This window comes from Bactrocera neohumeralis, chromosome 4 (genome assembly GCF_024586455.1).
Source record: "Bactrocera neohumeralis isolate Rockhampton chromosome 4, APGP_CSIRO_Bneo_wtdbg2-racon-allhic-juicebox.fasta_v2, whole genome shotgun sequence".
Lineage (NCBI taxonomy): Eukaryota > Metazoa > Arthropoda > Insecta > Diptera > Tephritidae > Bactrocera > Bactrocera neohumeralis.
The window spans coordinates 5,224,666-5,242,479 of record NC_065921.1 but is presented as its reverse complement, the minus strand read 5'-3'; the positions used below and the strand labels follow the sequence as shown (position 1 = coordinate 5,242,479).

Here is a 17,814-nt window from a genome sequence, read left to right as displayed (position 1 = left end):
TGAAATGTTTATAAATAGACAGAAAATTCATATTTAGCAGTTCAAAGCTTGTAAGACGAGTATGTGATGTCAAGGCTACCAACATTGTTTTCCATACCGTTACATATGATATTTTGCACTTCAGGTGGCCGTTTAAGAAATTTTGGGGTTCTTTTTCTTTTTTATTGGTGTCAACAGCGTTTACGCGGTTATAGCCGAGTTGACAACAGCGCGCCAGTCGTTCTTCCTTTTCGCTGTTTGGCGCCAAGTGGAGATTTCAGATGTAGCCAGGTCCTTCCCCATCTGCTATTTCCAAAAAAGTGAAGTCATCCTCTTCTTTTGCCAACCCGGCGATTACTGCGTCGAATACTCTCAGAGCTCGAGTGTTTTCATCTATTCGGACGACATGACTTAGCCAGTGAACTATGTCAATGTCGTCGTATAGTATATCCCGTACAGTTTATCGTTCAATCGACTGCGGTATTCGCCTTTGACAATGCTCAAAAGACCATTAATCTTCCGAAGAACCTTTTTCTCGAAAACTCGTAACGCCAACTAATTAGATGTTGTCATCGTCCATTCCTCTGCACCATATAGCAGGACGGTAATAATAAGTGACATAGAATTTGACCTTTGTTCGTCGAGAGAGGACTTTACTTCTCAATTACCTACTCAGTCCGAAGTAGCACCTGTTGGAAAGATTTATTCTGCGTTGGTGGTCTTAACGCCAAGATAAATGAAATTATCTATAACTTCAAAGTTATGACTGTCAACAGTGACGTGTGAGCCAAGTAGCAAATGCGACTACTTTTTGTTTGATGACAGAAGATACAGGGTTTGTTCGGAAAGTAATAGGACGAAGCCTTTGATGTCAAAGAAGACAATGAGCACCGTTTTCACTTTAGATTTGCTTATTCTTCCTGTTTTTGGGCGAGGCCCTCCAAAAAGGCCTGGTGCCACCGAAACATACCACTTCTTGCCAAAGCAACATCTGGGTAAGCCTGCTTGATCATATCAAACGTCTCCGTAGCAGATTTACTGAGTTTCACACAAAATTTAATCTCTTAACTCTGCTATAATGAACGCTGTATTTTCAGCTTGCATCACTCACACAAACACGTCGCGCGAAAATGTTTGTTCTGACGTCGTGCTCGGAGACAACTGCTAGCCGCTTGTTCGTTAGCTAGGAACGCCCTCTACCGAATACAGTCGCCTACGCTCCGAAGAACAGTCGCGGCGGGAGAAAACCAGGGCTTTCCAGACAAACCCTGTAGTTCGTCTTGCCCTCGTTCACTACCAGACCGATTTGTCTGGTACAGTCTGCAGAAAGCGGAACTAACGGCGCGGTTGTTTGGCCAATAATATCGATGTCATCGGCGTAAGCCAGCAATTGTTGACTGTTTTAGAATATTTTACCTATTCAGCTCTGCAGTTCGAATTATTTTCTTCAGCAGTAGATTGCAGAAGTCGCACGGTAGGGAGTCGCCTTGCTGAAACCTCGTTTTGTATCGAACGGCTCGGAGACGTCCTGCCTTCAGTTTACACAGTGGCGTTAGTTTTGCGGGGATACCAAACGTCATCAATTGGGGAATTGGGTTCACCATCTCCTATTGTTATGCTTTCACATCGAAAAAGTGCTTAAAATCGTCATGTTGGCTGTCTCTAAGGATCTTAACTTTTCCTATATATCGACTCCACACATGTTGGTTAATGTTGTAGGTATGAGCGGGTCAGAGTAACTATAATCGTAGCAAACCACCTGAATATGTTGGGAAACAACATCGAGTAGAGGTCACAAAAGAGGTGTTTACTGAGGAGGTTTGTCAGTTTCGATCAGATGGTATGTATACTTGACTATTGCGTGCATGTAGAAGTCCATTTATTAATACGAGGATCACATGCTTAGATCTAAAATGAACCTAAAATGTTTATGAAATTTCTACTACTCCTGTAAAGTATTGATCTACGATTCTCAAAATCACCGGCAAGAAGCGGTGTTGTTTAAGGTTTCTTCAAAGTATGATTCAGCAAACAGTCACGATTAAAAATGCCGAATTGCTTTATGACCAATTTCTCATTCATAAGTCCATTACAAATTTAAATAGCACTTAAATTAATTGCACTGTCATTATGGCAAGCTCCTTCGTCAAATAAATTAACCAAACCTAAAACATATGATATATAAAGTATAATTGCAAATGCCAACTGTGATTTCGTTGTAATATTGATTTGATTAGTGGGAATAATATTCAAATTTCTGTGACTTGTCGTGCCTGAAACGACGGCACAATACACAAGAGGAGGCAAATCAATGGAAAAGTTCAAGGCAACAGCGTGTTTGTGAATTTGGTGAACCGCTCGCAAGGCACCCAATTGTACACAGAGAGACAACAAGCAGGCAAACGAGCGTGGCGTCCAATAAAATCGACGCTATCGAGCTAGTAAATCAACATTACGGCAGCAGCGACGTCAAGGCAATTGTTGGTGCCACATGCCACAAAATACGACTTCGCATATGCGCATTGTTTTGTCAATAATTTGTTGCAGTTCAGTTCATTTGAGATGCCTTCTTTTATTGTTTTTGCTTACCCGCACTTCCATTTCGCATCTTTTTACCCCTTTTGTCGCTGTTGGGACCACATTCATTGGCAAACTGCTCTCAGCGTATTACATGAGTCGTGCTTTTTCTTCTTTTTTGTTTTGCACATTTCCAAACGGCTGGGCGCAAGTTCAATTGCTGGTGGCAAGCATGTGGCACCAAATAAATCGCACGAAAATGTCGAGTGACTGTGTTAAGTGGCTTGGTCGTTGCAGTCGATGGCTAGTAATGACCCGGCTGACTGACTCGTCGCCCGTCGTTTGATTGGTTGGCCGGGTTGACAGCCCAAAGTGGCATTGTAACTCTGCATACGTGCTTTTGTAAATGCACGAACATGTCATTTTGCCACTTGCCACTTGCCACATGCTGCCTGCACTTGATTCCATTTCGATTGTGTGCCATTTTGTTCTTCTTTTTGGGTGTGTTTTTCGCACTGAGTACTCGCTTCTTGTGCTTATTTGCGCTAGTTCGGGCGGTTGTGCCCTCCAGCGCCAGCTCTCGCCTGTGTCAGCTACTCTTCAAATGATTGCGCTTTTTGTTGTTGCATGCTCGTTTAAATATTGCACAATTTCTTGCTTGGCATTGCGCAAATCTGGCGCAGTTGGTCAATTCCATATTCCAATTTCCAACAAGCTAACGACACTTGAACGCCAAGCAGCGCTTGCTGCTGGTGTTGTAGCACCACGCGCCGTCCCTCGCGCGCTCGCTCACTCGTGTCCATTGACCAAACTGCTGCTGCTGCTGCTGCTGTTGGCGAATTTACATATGTAAATGTAATATATGCATGTCAATGTTGCCACAAGCAGCTGCAATTGGAACCACTGTCATGAATAAATGGAATTATGTACTTATTTAATACTTACAGCCGTTTGCTTTGCACACACACACTCACACACAAACCCATACATGTGCAAAACTGCCAATGTGAGTGCTAGGGGGTATGTGTGTGCGTTTGCTTTTGACTTTTTGACCTCTGCTTTCGTACGAATTTTCAGTGAAATTGCACTTTATACCCACAGCGTGGGTCCCTGTGCTATTAGGTCATTTCGCCCATTTCACTGGGCATCGCTCGGCGTGAGCAGCAAGCGGCCCCGTGTGGTGCGCTGCAAAAAGTTGTTGCTTACTGGAACAAAGTCAATTATTGTTGCGTGAATATTACAAAATACTTTATATATTACACTTTAGTTACCACTTTTTCACCATTACCAACACCAACACCAGCAACAACAACAATGTCATTATGGTCATTAACAAAGTTAGTCATCAGTTATCAGCAAAGCACCATCAGCCATCGACGTTCACAGCAACAACAAGCCATTCTGTGTTTGAATATGTCAGGTACATGCACACAAACACAAACACGATATACGCATACACCGGCTAGTGCCTGCGTAAATTATGCACTGTAATTTCATAAATGTTTATCACATTTTCATTGGAGCTGAGTGGCGAGTTGCAGTGCTCTTTCCGCAGGTCGTTTTGCAATTTCCCTTAGCTGTTATATTTAATTACATTCGTGCGGCCAATCGCTGTTCGATCGCATTTCACATTGACTCATTTACCGTTTCTGTCATGCATATATTACATGTTTTCATATGCATTTCGCTGGATGGCATCTCATACAGGGTGACAACTGTTTTACGTTAGTCAACTGGAATATTATAGAAAAACTAAAACGCGAAGTCAGTAGACATTGGAAAGTTGAAACATTTTGAAGGGCCTACATTTAGGTAATTTGAAAAAATAATAACAACTGACCTCTTGCGTCTTATCTGGATTTTGAGAAACGATCATACATAAGAGGTTTCCAAATTCCATAAATGCCATATATGACATCAAAATAGGCTGGTCTGCGAAAGCTTCTTTGCTGTGGAGCTTTTCATGCAACACAATTTGACCATGGATAAAATAAACTCTTTAATTTTATTCCGAAGTTCAAGGTTCAGATTATTGTTATTTAAAAGAGAATTTTGCAACAGCAGATGTTGATGAAAATATCGGCGAATACTATTATTTCTCTGATATATAGAAAAATTTGCTGCTCTTGGGTTGAATAATATGTGAAAGTAGTTTGAATAAAGTTGATTATAATTGTTCATCTTATCCTATCAACTTATCTCTATGTTAGGAATACGACGGGACATTGAGACATTAGGTTTCGCTTCCTTGTACTTACAAAAAAGTGTACTAAGATAAAAAAAAATAGTAAGACTCTGTCCAAAATTTTAAAATTCTTAATTTATTCTTCAAAATCTATTTCTTCCGCCTCAAAGTATTCCCGTTGGCCGCTATTCTCTTTTACGTTTTTTTCGATTCCTCGAAACAGTTGTTCCTTCATGAACAGCCTTAAATACTCGTAACGATTCACTCTTAAGGTCTGGATTTGACTCAAAGCGGTTTCCCCGGAGCGGTCGTTTGAGTTTGCTGAATAGCCAGAAGTCACACGGAGCAAAATTAGGCGAATACGATGGTTGCGGTGCGATATTGGTTGGATATTTGCGGAAAACTCACGAAGAATCATTAAATCATGATCGTCGTGCAAAAACCAAGAGTGGTCGACCCATAATTCCTGCCTCGTTTTACAAATAGCTTCGGGCAAAGGCAAATAGTATTCGTTGTTTACAGCTTGGTCGGTCAGAATGCTTTCGGAGCCCACCACATCTCGATAATCGAAGAAACTGTCAACATAACCTTGATTTTTAACCTGCTTTGACGTGGTTTTTCGGTTGCGGCTCACATTTACCACGATATTCGGCCGATTTATCGTCTGTTTCCGGGTTGAAAGCATAGATTCAAGACTTATCGCAAGTTATAATACGTTTCGTGAAATCCTGGTAGTCAGAAAACCATTGTTTCACAGACCTATATGCGACGCTGTTTTTTCGAAAAAATTTAGTGTTTTTGATATCAATCGTGCTTTCACTTTTCTGAGGCTCAAATGATCTTTAAAATGGTTTTAACTGATCCTCCCAATATTCCAACAATGCCAGTAATATCTCTGACTGTTAATCGTCGATCCTGAAGCAACGTTTCCTTTATTTTATTGATGTGATGTTGATAGCCGTCCTGGACGTGTTTCGTCAACACGTTCTCAACTCTCAAGCTCAAAAACACTGGCTCACGACAAACAATTAACACCAAAGGCCTTTTCCAACATTCATCACATTTCGGCACCAGAAATTTAATTGCGCACACAAAATTTAATGAACCTTCCTTCTAGAATAATTTCACTAATCGGAAAAATCGGCGAATGCACTTTATGTACTTCAGAAAGACAAGCGTATACTAAACACTAATCATTATTTTGATGTGACATTTAGAACAGATATCCCTGACTGTCATACCAACCCGTAAAAAAATATTCCGTCTAATAAGTTTTCGAGCGAAATTTAAATCAAGAGTCTTACTATTTTTTGACCACAGTAGTAAATTTTAACAAAGATGAAACCGCCAAGAATTTTTTCCTCATCCATCAACATCCTCGAAAACTGAGATGAAAGCCCTGAAGAATTTTTTAAATAGCCTCAAAAACTTAAAAAAGAACTAATGGTTTAATAAAACCGACAGGTTCATCTATAGTGTTCTACAGTTAGAGTATACATATTTACCGTGCGATTCTGTAACTTGAGACAGTCTCAAGTCTCTAAATTTGAGATTTTAAGTTAGAGACAATTTTTGAGACTTGAGATGATATTGCTATTCTGTAAGTGACAGTCACAAAATCTATTACATTTTATTATTCAGAGATGTTTTTACACTTGAATGAAAATAAATATGTCGATAACAAATATTAAATTTTCTATAACATAGTCAAAAAACATAATTATCAATGAAAATAAAAATATATGTTGACTTTGTTTCATAATATTTACGAAATTTATGTAAAATTGATTTATTTTTAGCCTTTTCGTGTTTGAGTTGCTTACAAAATATAAAGAAACGACAATCGATTAATATCTATGATGATCTCTATTCAGTATATTCAAAATGGCAGACAAGAGTTCTTTTTAGTTTTGTGACCTGCTAACTACCAGGTCTCAATATTTTGAGACTAACGCTAGAGACTGTTTAGTGAATAGTAACTAGTCTCAAATTGAGACTTTGCCTCAAAATGTCTCACATAGAGACTAGAGACTGGTTACAGAATCCCGCTATTAGATGATAGTACAGATCTTCACGGTAGTAGATGGTGATCACGCATATTTCAGCAACCGTAGGAATGGTTTTCAAAATATCGCTCCGATGAGGATATAAAAAGTTCATCAAATGCAAATCTAGGTTTTCAAGTTCATTTTTGCTTCTACCTAACAAGTAATATTTTCGCACATTCACAAGTGTGATGGAGTCAAACGACACGGTCCGCGGCCTTACATCGGTGTGTATTTGCAGTTTAGGAGAGCTTATATGAACTGACAGTTGAGCAAAGTCATTTTCTTATATAAGCAACAATTAGAAAATATTAAGGAATTTGAACTCAATTTGTTTTTTGTGATATATAGTATGTATATGACTAGGCAGAAACTTTTAAAAATAATTTTTATAGAAATTGCAGTAATAACAATATAATTTTTTCTTTTATTTTTATAATAATTGTATAGTTGTTAGCACGTGCCTGATTCGGTAAAGAATTTTCATACAGAGCTTCATTTTACATAGAACTGAAATAGGGTTTGTTTTCATATAATTTATCCATAATTTATAAAGAAACTGAGGGCGTGGTATTCAGATTTCAATTAAAATTAGAAATAATTGTGAGCTGCTTGCAAGTCAGAAATTCTAATTAATTCTTTGAAGCTCACATATAGGTATACTTAAACACCAATGAATATGTATGTTTGTGCTAATTACTTAGATTTCTCTCCGAGTTGCACCTGATCCCTCCCCCCTCAGCTGTGTGTAGACAAATAAATCGCATATTTACTTCAATTAACACTTCCTGCCAGCCTGTTAGTAACGGCTGCCCACGCTCGGTTATCTCTTAGAAAACGCTCAAATAATTTAAATAAATTCTGACTCGTACACAAGACTTACTCATTGTAGCATACCCATTCACACATACAAATCATATAGTTATATGCTCTGAGTATTCGTATTTGTATAATCAGAAGTAGCGCATTTTAGTCGGCCGCTTTTATGGGCTCAGCCGTTTGACCGGGATGACCGTGAACGGTGAATGAACACCAGCTTTTGCCTGCAACTGACTGCAGCTGCTCGATGTACTGCTTTTGTTTGTTATTGTTGTTGCAGCAATTAGCATACACCGCTCCGTCGTTCCACCGCAGCTGATAACTTGAAAATCACGCAAATTAGCTAAATTTAGCTCTTCAATTGCCCAATGCAATGCTCTGCTCTTCACTTGTAACCGCAAGCTCCACGTGCACGAAAATGTGAAATTTGAAATTTTTTTTGAACACAATGAGGTCGCGAGGAACTCCCTCTGTGCTTAATTTCCTTTGAGCTTTACTGCGTTTAGAAATAATAATTAAGCGCTTTTGATAAGCAATTAAACATTTTTTGAGAGAGTTATTTCGTGCTACGTAATGGCGGTACTAAAAAATGCGAGTGGTTAAAGACTATAGAAGATATGAAATAAAATAATAGAGTCATGAAGAAATTGAAGACTTTAGCGTTTAAAATATCACCAAGAAACCAAATTAGAATTTCTTTGGATCCCTATGCCAAATAACAATACACAAGCAATACGGCTTCGAAGGCTCCATAACTTCCCTAATGATTAAAAACTAGCTGACTTACCGACTTTTGTACCGCTTCCGCCTAAGAAAGGAATACTTGCTATCATCGAGATGATAATTATTGGCATTTTTTAACCCTAACAGGCTATTTTAAGTTTGCCCCGATGTTTGTTACACCTAGAAGAGAAGGCCAGAGACCATATAATGTGTATAACGGGGTTTCAATCAGCGCTATAAAAGTTGGAATGAAATTATTTATTCCTGGGAAAGTACATTCGAAGCCATTATGTATGAAACTCGATTTATTTTGCATGACTACTACGGGTACGCTTGCAGATGTCCAGTCGCTGAACCCAATTTTCGACGGGTTTCAAGCATAAATCGGCCGATACTGCTGCAATTTCACGTTCGGTATTCGTACGAAGTTCGTTTATCGTCGCTGGCTTGTTGGCATAGACCATAGACTTGACGTAGCCCCACAGGAAATAGTCTAATGGCGTCAAATCGCATAACACGTTCACCAAACATGGTTTTCATTAAATCGATTGTGACATTCGCTGCGTGACTTGTGACGCCGTCCTGTTCGAACCACATATTGTTCAAGTCTATATCATCCAATTCGGTCCAGAAATATTCGGTTATTATATTTTTTCGGGATGCATTGGTGACTCATGGAGTATGTGTGGATTGCTCTCTGATCAATAACATATATTTTGCTTATTGATGAAGCCATTAAGCCAGAAATCAGCCTCGTCATTTAAGATGATTTTTTGTTGAAAATTCGTACCATTTTAAAGTTGTTGCTCAGCGCAATTCACGAACATATGACGATTCTGGTGGTCAAGCGGTTTCAGTTTTTGCGTAAATTTGATCTTGTAAGGCTTTAGGCCAAGATCTTTTCGCAACGACATCACAGAGGTGCCCAACGCTTGAAAACGACGTGTGAGAAACTGATTTGGGTCTTCCTCAATTGATGCGCTAGCGACAGCAATATTCTCGACACTACGGGCACTCTTTGTCTCACTGGCACGGAAACATTTTGTACTGTGCCTGTGGACTTAATTTTTCTACTAGACACTAAATTGTTGATCTGACAGACCGATTATGACGACCATAAATTGGATGTGGCGTTCTTAACGTTGAGGCCACTGACTCCGAATTCCGGAATAAATATCAATAATTTCGAATCGTTGTTGGATCGCATATCTTTCCATGCTGAAATGGCAAACTTTACTGAAGAGAAATGACAAAAGAGCGCGAATAAAGGCGTCTTTTGCTGTCTTTATCGGTTTACTTTTGTTGCGTGCAAATAAGGGACGCATTTTTTCATTTGGGAAGTCGATTTTCAGGTGAAATTAGATTCATTTCTGTAAAAATAAATTTGTTTGTTTACATTTTTTTCCCTTAGTGTCATCAACTGTGAACTCCGATGAAGTGATTTCGAACTGTCATTTTTGTATGGCGTATTCTTTTAAAATCTTGATAAATTTTTTATAAGATTAGTGAGGTAAGATTCCTGTAAAAATAAATTTGTTTGTTTACTCAACAGCCGAAATCGTGTGATTAAGTGTCGGTCTAAACATAGTATTAGTCTCTAGGTTTTTGGTAGTTGTAATTAATTGAAAATTCATAAATATCGAGAAAAAGATGATTTTCTGATGCATATTATTTTGTTTAAAAATAGTCTAGATTTGTGAAATTTTCCAGCTGTTCTTCAAAATACTAAATGTGTCACTTATCGATTTTTTGAGAATTCCTTGCCTTAAAATACTCTTATAATACTTATGTACTGTTATAGTACTCAGTATATAATAAGAATACAAACAAACAAGCATTGTGTGTGGGCGATTTCGATGAAACGGCGTCCACAGTGAACGACAAATCGGTCAACTTATATTGTATGTAAGTTTGAGGACCGACCCTGCACCCACATTAATTACATATACGAGTGCAAGCGCTGCCATACACCTATGGTATATATGTACATACATATGTAAATATGTGTGCATGCAAACCAGCGACTACAAGCTTTGTGCATGTTCAAGCGTAATTGGTGCATCGCCGCCACCACAGCTTGTAACCTCCATCGATAATGGCGTCAAATTATTGCCCTCCCAGCGTCAATGTGTTGTAGATATTTCGATGCAGCATTGCAATATTTTTTTTTTTTTTGTTTTTCTACTTTTTTTTACAGTTTGCGCAACTTTTAATTTTGTCGATTTTCTTGTAATTTCTTGGAATTCCCTTTTTTGCATTTGCCGCTGCCGATTTTGCATGTGGCCATGCATTTTTCATATGACCCCTGAATACGTTGGGCCTGTGTGCGTGCTACTTTCTTTCACGCCCACCAGCACGCCCCGCCGCAGTTAAGTAGCCTCATTGGCATATGTACTTGTATATGCCCTGGCGTTATGTGTCGGTGCGTGTGCTTCTCTGTTTTCCTATGAATTTTTCATGCAACCGCATTGAAAATGAAAGTAAATCTTTGTTGTTTCTGTTTTGCTTGAGTAAAATAGGTTATTTTATTTATCAACTATTCCTTTCGTGTGATGAATGACCGCATTTCAAGAGTTGTTGGCTGTGTATTTTATATATGCCGTACAATGTATACATACATACATACATGTGTGTTACATAACTCATACTGTTCAGTAGTACTATCTCAGAAGGAAGCTAGAAAACACATTAACTTCGAGTTGTTAGAAAATTTCTTCAGAGAATTGTAGATGTTAGCCTTGCATAATAATCTATGCCAAACTCCGAAGAAGTCTCTGTATGATGACTTGAGTTCGATTTTTCAGTTTCTATGGCAGCTACACATAGAGTTTGTCCGGAAAGTAATAGGACTGAGCCGATTTAAAAAAATGTATTGAACCAATCGTTAGAATTCCTTAAAAACATTCAAAATAGGCTCCTTCTGCGTCGATGCAGTGCTGCCAGCGCGATTTTCAAGCATTGTAGGCGTCACGAAAGGCATTCTCCGGAATAAACTTGAAAGCCGAAGTGCATGCTGCTTGGTCCCCTTTCATCTGCCTGTTCAGGCAAGGAAAAAAAAAAAAAGAGTACGGGGAGCATATCTGATCTGTAGGGCAGCTGCGGAAGCATTGGGATGTCGGCTTTGGTTGGGTAGCTGTTAACAAGAAAGGCGGTGTGAGCTGGGGCATTGTCGTGGTGCAACTTCCAATCGAATACGATGTCTTGTCGGACCGGATTGACCTTTCGTTTGAGTCTCTTGAGTACTTCCACGTAAAACTTGGTGTTGACGGTTTGTCCAAGTGAAACAAGCTCATGATGGACGATGTTTTCTGATGTCAAAAAAGACAATGAGCATCATTTTCACTTGGAATTTGCTCATTCTTTCCTTTTTTGTCAAAGTCGCAGGTCTCCCAGCACGGTCTTCATCAACGACATCGTCCTGGCCTTCCAAAAAGGCCAGGTGCTACCGAAACATACCAATTCCTGCCAAAACAACATCTGGGTAAGCCTGCTTGATCAGATCAAATGTTTCTGTCGCAGATTTACCGATTTTCATACAGAATTTAATCGCGTACCTCTGATCTAACGAACGCTGCATTTTCGGCTTGCACCACTCACAGAAACACGTCGCGCGAAAATGTTTGTCTTGACTCTCCAGGTGCTCGGAGAGAACCGGCTGCTCGTTCGTTAGCAAGGAGCAGTTTCTTAAGGAGGGTATAACATGTGCGAATTTGCGGACCGATATCTCAAAAATTATTTACCGAGGTTCAGGGTATAAAAAGATATACAATATTTAAAAAAGTATTTAAAATTTTGTTCAAACCAGTGCTGTTCCACTGTACTTTAATTAATTATTTTAAAAATATAAATTATAAATCCACAGCTGCATTCAGCTAGCAACATTTTCTCCCTACACACACACACACATAAGTACATAGATCTACTTAGCATACAAAGTGTTCCGCGTCTGTTTACAGTTGCGGTTATGGTTTGTTATTAAACAAAATAAACGTGAGCTAAAAGCAACAACAACAACAACGGTTTAATATTATTCAAAAGGTGGGAGTGTGCCATTGCTTCACCTTTGGCGCGCCAATCAGTACCTTGGTGACCATGTGAACGATCGTGACTCTCGTGATTATTGATCGGTTTTAGCATTAGCGCCATATATTGTGTACCCGCAAGTTTCTTCGAATTTGCCGGCTGCATTTTGCCACCGGCGTCGACTCTGCGACCGATCGCTGACGTAGGCACTGTAACTGTTGTTGTTACAGTTGCGTACACGTTTCCATTCAAACTTCGGCGGCGGCGCTTTGGATTTGCTTGCATTCTTAATGACTTGCACTAACCGCCACCGGTTCGCACCGGTTCAAATCCGGTGCATTCGAGTGTGTCATGTTAAATGAGACTTTTTTATATCAAAGTGAGTCGCTTGCATACAAATGTACATATTTATTAAATTTACTACAATGTAGCTGAAAATGTAAACAAATTACAATGACCATGTAGGGAAAAGTATCGGAAGACCGTATTTAATCCAAAACAAGGAAACGGTTGTAAAAGCATGTTTTATAACTGAGAGTGGTCAGTTTCTTTTAGAATCGATTGACTTGTTGTGTTGTTGTTGTTATTGTAATCTCCATTAGGAAGGTAAGGATTAGATAAGTTGTCGTCGACGTCATCCAACAGTAGATCCAAGAAACGTTCTGTTTCGACGGGGTCGGACCAAAGGGAGGGAGCGTCTGATTAGTGGGGTTAGTGGGTCATTCTAAGAGGTGACCAGTGTCATGTGGAGACTCTTTGTCGGCAGGACATACGTATATGTATTAGATATGTCGGGGTCTATTTTGTATAAGTAGGAGTTTAACCTGCTAGAGTATCCAGAACGAAGCTGGGCAAGGGTCACTCTCATCTCTTGCGGAAACTCGAGCTCTTCGTCTGCAATGGGTGGTGGTTTGACTCCAAGAACGCCAGTCATTGAGAGAGAGTCGGTGAAAGTGTTGATCGCTCCACTGTGAATGGCGGTCAGTGCTTGTCGGAAGTTAGTTCCGTCCGAAGTCTGGTCGGAATATTGTTTGAAGTCGTCGACGTAGTTGAGAAATGACCTCTTGATGCTCCCGCAAAAACTGCTTGGAGAGGAGTTCATTATGCCCCTTAACTGGGAGAATACGGGCTTCAGTATGCAGGTGTTCGATAGAAAACATCAAGAGATGTCCTGTCGTAATTCGGAGTGCAATGTTCTGACAAGTTTCGAGCTTCCTCGGCTGCATTTCAATGTATCCAGGCGGCCATATTGGTGCGGCGTAGTTAAGGACCGGCCGGCCGATTGTCTTGTAAGTTGTCAACTACGTTTCTTTGTCCTTTCCTCATGCGATGAAAGTTAGCGACTTGAGGATTTTGTTGCGGCTCTGTACTTTGGCGATAATCGCGCTCGTAGGAGGAGTGAATCAATCCTAAAATTTTAGTATTGATCGACTGTTCAGAGTCGACTTTTAGCTAATGCAGGGTTTTCCAATAAGGTTGATATGATTTTATTGTTAAGGAAATTACAATTTTTTTTTTATTTGGTGTGAAGCACAATCAATACAATTAAGTTCTGAATATGACATCATTCAAATGGTCTTCACAACTTCTTTGGAGGAATTCAATGAAGCCAACTTTCGAGCACATTTTTCACTAAATAGAGTCGTATGTCATGAATAGCACGTTCAATATTGACTTCTAAAGCTTGAAGAGAGCCTGGTTTATTTCTAAATACCACTTACTTTAAATAACTCCACAAGAAATAGGAGTCAGGTGTTAAAACACCACTTCTTTGAGGCCTTTCAATGTCAAAATTTCTTGAAAAATCGAATATCCAAATTTTTCCGCAATAATTCGGTTTTTTTATAAACAAACGCTCGATTATGTTGATTGCCTTACTTCATTAAAATAAACTTAAAAACTTCTCAGACATTTGAAAAAAAGATTAACCAACGAAATATCAGTGAATTGAATGCCAACTCCCAAAGATGCGAGTTCACAGCTGAAACCTGTTAAGGTCAGTTTCAATCCGGTTTGCAACCTGCATATTCGAGGCTGATGGATTATCTTTAGTAAGTGTCAATGCCTTTGTGCTGAGGCCGTGAGGAAATAAACTGCAGATTAATTCTGATATAAAAATAATATAATATTTGTAAGAGTTCAATCTTCGCAATACCCAACTAGTTGTTAAATTTCAATTTCTTCATTTTTTAGTGAAGATTTCTGTTACTTTTTCTGTATTTCGATATACTTCTGAATCACTCGCTTACATAACCAGTAAGCTTTGATTATGAGTCAATTCATACATTTCAATGTATTTATATTTGTGTGAATTTTCTTGTTTTTCCTTTGTCCTGCAAACTTTTTATAGCTTTGTCCTCCCGCACACGCACATACACAGGCGTTCGTTGTTTCGTTTACCTCTCTTTTATTCCTCATAATCAACTTTAATTGTGGCCAGCTAATTGAAGGCAATTATATACAACAACAAATTATATAAACACACAACACAAATACGAGTTGCAGTAAGGGTCTGTCGTCCTGTTAGTCATAAGCTATCGCCGGTTTCATGAAATTTATTTATTATTTGGTTAAAGTTTATTTTGTGTTGTGTGTCCTCTCTGATGGCCCAAGCAAACAACCTTTTATTGCCAACACAAGCACCTGTGGTTGTCTTATTTACTTTTACTTCGGACTATAATTTCATTTGACAGGTACCTTTATATACATATGTACCCATACTTGAGTGTATGTTGACGGCTATTGAGGTTTATTAACCCGTCACACAAATGGCGCCGTTGAATTATTGCACAGAAAGGCCACAAAAATTCCTCTAACAAAAATATACCCATGTGTAAGAGCGGGTGTGAGGATTGTGTGCGAGTGCCCTCTATGCTATTGGACTTTTACTGAATGCCCTTTGCCTAGTATTCGCGTCGTCGGGTCTCTGCCATCTTGCATTGAGTGCGTATGACTAAGCCACTCGTTTCGATGGATTGTGTGGGTGGCCGGCCTAAGTGGGAATCAAAATTTCGATTTCCGCTTCTGGCTACTGAACATTTTAGCAAACACTTGTTTTGCTAATGGATTTCAAAGCTTTGACGCATTATATACTAAATTTGGAATTTGTATGCCTGCAGGTGTTGTTGTTGCGAATATAGTGTGTTTGAAAAGTTTTGAAAATATTTTCGATGGAGTGCTGCTATTCTATGATTATGTGTTATAAAGGCTTCTAAAACCAATGTTAGATTACGGAAGAAAAATTCTTTTCAATAGAAGCACTTAAATTCCATTTCATGGGTATCGTCAAAATGTCAAAATGTTCTGTTTGGTAAGAGCTTTCTAGGGTTACTTTAAAGCTTCAAGGTGCCAATATATAATTTTACTGTAGCTTTCTTTAAAGATATATGAGCATGTTTATCAAACATTCTGACACTACTCAGGCTCACTACTCAATAACATAACTCAATATCTGCTAACTATCAATTTGATTACCAATTTTTTCCAATCTCCTACTTTTCGACATTTTGAAGACTTACTGTAAACACAATCTTCTCAAACAGGGAGCACTTGCTCCACTCCTTTTTCCAGTGTGTTACTGTATTGGTAAACGACCAGTAAACATATTCACACACAAATATTCGTATTTATGAGTTTGGGCGTAAGAGATTGTATTAGTTCGAACTGTTTCAGATTATGCCGGCTTCGATTGGAGCGACTCGTGCGTTAAGTGAGACATCCGATGAACGCTATTTGCCTTGGGTGGGGTTTTATTTATTTTTAAGCTTTGGCATATCTTCCCACTTACACGCCTTGCGCTAGTCGCTTACCGAAATAGCAGTCAATGGGTTTGTTGTGGACAATATGCGTCGTTTCGATGGCGCCTGATTTCGAATTTTACGAGCGCATACTTCGCATGCTATGGAATTAGGCTGAAGGCATCATGTACATATGTACTACAAAGTTATTTGACGTTGGACATAATATACATACATATAAATGCTTATTGCTTATGTTTTTATATACAAACGCGTCTATTTTTCAATAGTTTTCATATTTTGATTAAATTTTTTCAGCATTTGTGTTTTTTTTTAATATTTCCACAATTTTTTTCACAAACCTGCTCATTCTCATGCCACTTACTTTAAGGTCGCTGACTCATTTTTCGTATTTTACTGCACACATTTTCCATTACATAAGGCACACTCACATTCTGAGCGAAGTAGTCCCATATATACATTTATTTTACAAGCGTACTTATGTCCTTTTATTATGTACTAAAATATATGTGTTTTTGTGTTTGTGGAGGATACACTCTGCTTTAAGCACAACTATTTAATATTTTCATTCATAATATCTACATAAGCATATCCATTTTGAACATGCTTTTCATTTTTCCGCTACTTGCCTCAGCTTTTATACTCTGCTTTTTGGTACGCATGAATTTATGTTCGTATTTACGGTTACATGGCGTAGTGCGCTCGTAGTTTTTCACTTTCGGGTTCTCATTGCCAGTCATGCATGTTGAAAATTATTGCTTTCTGTGTTATATTTATTGCTTTGTTTCGCCATTTTGATTTCTCGTTTTAATATGCGTTTCCATTTGTTGTTGTTGTTAAATACAATTTGCTAGTTTTCTTTTTTGGACTAAAAGGCAACGGCATCTCGTTTATTTAGTTACATTTAGTTAGGGATTCATCACTTCACCAGCCATTCTACTAAAAAGAGGTAAACTGGAGGAAAGGTCCATAAGCAAGCATTTAACTAAAACCCAGTCAAGCTTTTCGGACACTGAGGGTACGGAAGCTCATACATATTAATTCACTTTGGAGTGTTCTTGAGCGGAAATTGCTTGCAAAAAATTAAATAGAGTTGATATTAAACATTCTTAATGAATAATTTATATACGATTTTCGTTGAAAATTAAAAAAAAAAAATAAATAATAAAAAAAATAATAAAATTGTGTATATGAAAATTTAAAATGCTGATAGAAATGCTGTTTTCAAAAAAAAAAAATCTTTCTTGTGTTCATTTTCTAACATCACCTCTTCTTACTGTTAAAAAATTAAATTATTGCATTTAATAACCACATTTCTGAATTAAGGTACACCCATAATGTGAATTTGTATCAAATTCTTAATTTTCGTTTTTCATCTCTTTTCACTCACAAAACATTCACACAAACATACATACTCACATAACGTATTACATTTAATTCTGTTACTGTGATGGATTGTCTTCCTTTTTCTTATAAACAATTATTTTATATTAATCCAAAGGCATAATTACAAGCGATATTTATTTGAGCTTTTGGCGTGTTCGAACTGGCTTAAACAATCCTAAACCATTGAAATTTGTACCAATTCCGTCTGTATATAAAATTATTTTTTTTGCATTTCGAATTAAAAAAAATTAAAAAAAAAAATTAAAAAAAAATAAACATAAAATACTTGAAAATTGAAATAAAAATAAAAATATAAAGCTTTAAAGAAACCCGAAGAGTAATTTTTTTCTTAAATAATAAACAATCCGGTGGAAATAAC

General features: G+C 38.1%; 1 protein-coding gene across 7 annotated transcripts in view; it reads left to right on the top strand.

Annotated features, from left to right (window-relative positions):
- The window catches only part of LOC126757656 (protein NDRG3), a 65,039-nt gene that overhangs the window by 23,596 nt on the left and 23,629 nt on the right, over nucleotides 1-17,814 (top strand). The gene's annotated exons all lie outside the window — the stretch shown is intronic.